General features: G+C 40.7%; 1 non-coding gene across 1 annotated transcript; it reads left to right on the forward strand.

The window, feature by feature from the left end:
- The first annotated feature begins 1,312 nt into the window (after positions 1–1,312).
- On the forward strand, positions 1,313–1,414 carry LOC136136772 (U6 spliceosomal RNA). Its single transcript, XR_010656701.1, has one exon. It is a non-coding gene; the product is annotated as a U6 spliceosomal RNA (small nuclear RNA).
- Positions 1,415–5,295: the final 3,881 nt, after the last annotated feature.

Consider the following 5,295-nt stretch of genomic DNA (forward strand, 5'->3'; position numbering starts at 1 on the left):
AGGTGGTGCTGACTCAGAAGAGCAGCCCACCTCTCAGCAGAGGTCAGCCACCTCCAGATGAAGGTGGAAAGTCCATTCAATGACGCGAAATACCTCTCCAAGATTATACATCATGTGGGCATGAAATGTAAGAAGGATGCCATTTAGATTAGGACAGGGGGTGGAGCTACACTGCTTTCAAATAGGACGGTCTTCTTTTCCTTTCAGGGAACATGCAAGTCATAACCTGCCTTTTTCTCTTCTATGAAATAGTGTTTTAGTTGATGGATTCCAAAGACGAGCTTCACCAAGTGAAAACTCACCCTGCTCTTCCTAGAACCTAAATTAATGCCTACGCTTTCCCCAGAGCTCTCGTTTATGGACTCCAAAGGACTGGAGATTTGAAGACCACCTGCCACAAGCGGAATTTAGCTTCCCCAAGATCTGTTTTCTTCCTTTTCCCACCCTGGAGCTCCCCACCTCTTTCCAGCAGCCAGCCATCCCAGCAAAGCAGAATTATCACCGACAGTGAAAGAGAAAGGCCTCAGAGTTAGGCTGTGGGCAGAGCATGCCATAAAGTTACCAGCTTAATTAAGCCATTACAGTTTTTAGGGGGTCTTAAAGACAGGAAATTTGAATGTATAATCGAGCCTGAGTACAGTCTCATTCTATGTTTTCCTTGGTCTGCTCAGAACCAGATTGCGAATGGGAAATAGCTGGGATAACATCCTGGGGCAACAAGGTCAGTTGCTCATTTTTACTGTGATCTCCACAAGAAAGTTATGAAGGTTTATTTCTATCGGCTTGGTCCGGGAGTGAAGGGCTTGGACCCTTGAAGTGCCAAGCAGACAGGCCAACCACACAGAGAGTGCTTTGACTGTCAGCCTGTCCCCAGTGTTCTCAGGGACAATATCCCACACTTCCTTGTACAGAGAAGCTACAGAATATGGTTAGAGGAAACATTCTCTTTGGAAAAATGATTCTGAACTTCAGCCCTGAATTTAGATAGGGGAAACTAAGAAAGATTACAAACCCATGTTCTTCAACTTTGACCAGTAGAGGAGAAGGCCAATTTCCCCCCACTTGGGGGGAAGTGGATATTTAGGGAAAGCACACGAAGCCCACTGCTTATGCCGTGAACATAGCTCAGCACTTCACAGATTAGGCAGTTTTACTAGTTGACAGCTGTTTATTCCAACGGCATATATTTTACGTAGCAGTACATTCAATACATTAAGTTGTATTTCAGATGTACTCTAATCCCCACTGCCACCCTACCATATATAAATAAAAGTGCACATACACACTGAGATGCTAAAAGAAAGTTTGCTTTGTTCGCTTCAGCAGCACATATACTAAAACCGGAATGATACAGATAAGATTAGCATGGCCCCGAGCAAGATGCACACAGATTCATGAAGTGATCAAATATAAGACCTGAAACCAGGGCTTCCCTGGTGGCGCAGTGGTTGGGAGTCCACCTGCCGATGCAGGGGACACGGGTTCGTGCCCCGGTCCGGGAAGATCCCACATGCCGCAGAGCGGCTGGGCCCGTGAGCCATGGCCGCTGAGCCTGCGCGTCCGGAGCCTGTGCTCCGCAACGGGAGAGGCCACAGCAGTGAGAGGCCCGTGTACCGAAAAAAAAAAAAAAAAAAAAAAAGACCTGAAACCATAAAACTCCTAGAAAAAAACATAAGCATAAGCAACTTGCCATCAGTCTTGATGATGATTTTTTGGATTTGATACCAAAAGCTATGGCAACAAAAGCCAAAATAAACATGTGGGATTACATCAAACTAAAAAGCTTCTGTAAAACAAAGGAAACCATCAACAAAACAAAAAGCAACCTACAGAATGGGAGAAAATACTTACAAACCATATTTCTGATGAGTTAATATTTGAAATATATAAAGAACTCAAACAACTTAATAGTAAGAACAAAGCATCTAATTCAAAAATGAGAATATCTGAATAGACTTTTTTTTAAAGGACACATACAGATAGCTAACAGCTATATGAAAAGGTACTGAACATCACTACTCATCAGAGAAATGCAAATCAAAACCACAATGAGATATCACCTCCCACCTGTCAGAATGACTATCATCAAAAAGCCAAGAAATAACAAGAGTTGGCAAGGACAGAAAGGGAACTCTGGTGCACTGTTGATGCGAATGTAAATTGGTGCAGCAACTATGGAAAACAATACGGAGATTTCTCAAAAAGTTAAAGTAGATACATGTGATACAGAAATTCCACTTCTGAGTATTTATCCAAAGGGCATGAAAATGCCATGTTGAAGAGATATCTGCATCCCATGTTCATTGCAACACTATTTAGAATAGCCAAGATATGAAAACAAACTGCGTCCACCAATGAATGAATGGATAGGCAAATGTCTCTCTCACACACACACACACATTCACACACACACAGGAATATCATTCAGCCATAAAAGAAGAAAATCTTGCTATTTACAACAGCATGGATGGACCTTTAGGACATTATGCTAAGTGAAGTAAGTCGGACAGAGGAAGACAAATACCATAAGATGTCACTTATATTTAGGATCCAAAAACAAAACAAAAACAACCCGCCAAAAAAAAACAAAAAATGAACTTATAGACACAGAGAACAGATCAGTGTTGTTGCCGGAGGTTGGGGGAACAAATGTGTAAAGGGGGTCAAAAGGTACAAACTTCCAGTTCTAACATAAATAAGTCATGGGGATGTAATGTACAACATGGTGACTGTAGTTAATAATACTGTATAGCATATTTAAAAGTTACTAAGAAAATAGATTTTAAAAAGTTCTCATCAGAAGACAAATAATATGTAAGCATGTATGGTGACCGACATTAACTAGCCTTGTTGTAGTGATCATTTCTCAATATATATACATATATTTATATATACACACACACAAGTATTGAATCATTATGTTGTATACCTGAAGCTAATATAATGTCATATGTCAATTATACCTCAAAAAGTTTTTTAAATAAAAAATATTTTTTGTTGGGTATGTGCTCATGGTAAAAGAGTCCCAAATCCCATACCCACCCTTTCAGCCTCTGACAATTGTATCTCCTCTCCTTAAAACTAGTTCAACCTGATAGAGAGGTAGGGGTGGAACTGAGCAAGCAGAGGGGTGGGATGATATGGGTTGGGGGAGGTGCGCTGTAATGGGTCACAAAGGAGAATATGAAGTATCCGTGATCTAAGGATACCTGTGGGTTTCCTCCAGTTCTAGTAATTCTTTACATCGACAGAATACTGGCACAGTGATCAAGCAGTTTGTATTGTTAGATCGTGCTAATAAGACACTGAACTTGGCATTAGATCATATGTCTAATTTATCAGTGAAGAAAAAAAATCTCAGAGAAGAAAGTATGCATTTTAGGTCAAATTATATAAATAAACTCTCTCTCTCTCTCTCTCTCTCTCTCTCTCTCCCTATAGAGAGATTCTCAAAGGATTAGAACCCAAATCCTCTACTTCTAATACAATGCTAAGCTAACTTGGACTTTAATTTCACTTGTGTTTGTGTACAGGATTGCGGTCTGCCTTCCCAAACGGCAGACTCCCAGAAAAAGTTTCTATAAACCCCCCATCATGTGTCCATCTGCTGTGCTTCTTTCCTGTTAAATGTTAACTCAGCTGAATCCTACTTTATGTAAACGTGGTTGTATGAAGACTTAAATTTGTTAAAATAAAACATACACCGTTAAGGGAATTTCAAACAGATTCTCTGGAGCTTTTCTTTAGAGAATGAGTTCCTCTAATGAGCTTAAATGTTTGGATTAAAAGAAACCGAAAATGGCTGCCCCGTTTTCTGAGTATATATCCTACATTTTAGGAAGGTAACTTTGCCAGCATTGTGCAGTTTCTGCAGCAGAGGAAGGTGCCCAGTGAAGATGTTCATTCTTGTTCAGGAGGTTGAATTCAAAAGAAACTTTCCCTGAGACATATTTGCATACAGTAGGTAACTTCTTGTTTGTCTTCAAGTTAGGCCCAGTGTTCCCCCCGCTTTTTTTTATAAGATATTTTCTTTTGCTGTATACCTTACAGTAAGACTTCATAAATCTTTGTTTCGAATCACCCCTGATGAGAGAAACACTCGAAAGCAAAATCTATGTGATAAAATGAAAGGAAGAAAACAAACGCTGAGTATGGATAGTCAAATCTAAAAAGATAAAGTAACTTCAGTCCCTCCTTTGACAGCCCCAGGTTTTACCAACTCACATTTAGAATTCTCTGATTTTCTTCATCTTTCTTGGGCCACATGGAAAGAGAATACTGTATATTTCCAAATGCACACAGCCAGCTATCCAAGCGCCTGCAAAGTTGAGTATGGTTCCTTTGAAACGAGCTCACCAACTCCCACAACTCCTGAGACCAAGGGTAACAACTGCTCCTTGGTTTTATAAATTACCCAATGGCTTACAGCCAAATGCTATTGGTTCGATTTCCCAGAGCAGTTCTCAAACTTTAGCCAGCATCAGAATCACCTGGAGGGCTTGTTGAGCCACAGAGTGATGTGTTCCATCCCTACAGTTTCTGATTCGGGAGCCCAGCAATTTCATATCTAACAAATTTCCGGGTGATGCTGTTGCTACTGTTGCTGCTAGTATAGGTATGGTGACTACTCTTTGAGGACCTCTGACTTGGAAAGCCCAAGTACCCGTGAGATGAACAGTAGCTGACGTGTGTCAGCAAAGTCCTTCGTACTTCTGGCTTCAGTGAGATTTGAAGGGGGCGTAATGGAAGGCATGGGCTATGAGCAGGTGGTGAGAAGGTCAAATGCATTCGATTTTTATTCCATCCATTCTCTATGGCTGAGAACTACAGGTATTCCGGGTGCCCGGTGGGTTTTCAGGTTATAAAGCTTTTAAAGGATGAAGTCTGCCAGCTTACAGTTTGAAAGCAAAGCAGCCAAAAACTTGTGAGAGGATAAACGATATGGCCTTAAGGTGCTTGCCCAGAAGCTTTGAATTTATCTGATATAACCAGATCATAATTTGAGGGGGAATAAATTCTCCTTGTTAAAATAATCAGTTACATTCCCTAACACTTGGGGAAAAGACCCCAGGGAAAGGTAGTTCTCTTTAAACTCTATAGACTTGTGGATTGCTTCCCCTCACAGGTGTAGCCCTTTGATACCGTGTAATTAAGAAGAACGGAATAGTTTAGGAACATCTGCATAAGGAATTAGGATGATTGGAATGGATCACACATCTTTCATGGTGGAACTGATGTTAGCATATGCAATCATAGCTTGATTATCAAGCTATCATAAACAGAAATGGAGCACAT

Source organism: Phocoena phocoena, chromosome 16 (assembly GCF_963924675.1).
Source record: "Phocoena phocoena chromosome 16, mPhoPho1.1, whole genome shotgun sequence".
Taxonomy (NCBI): domain Eukaryota; kingdom Metazoa; phylum Chordata; class Mammalia; order Artiodactyla; family Phocoenidae; genus Phocoena; species Phocoena phocoena.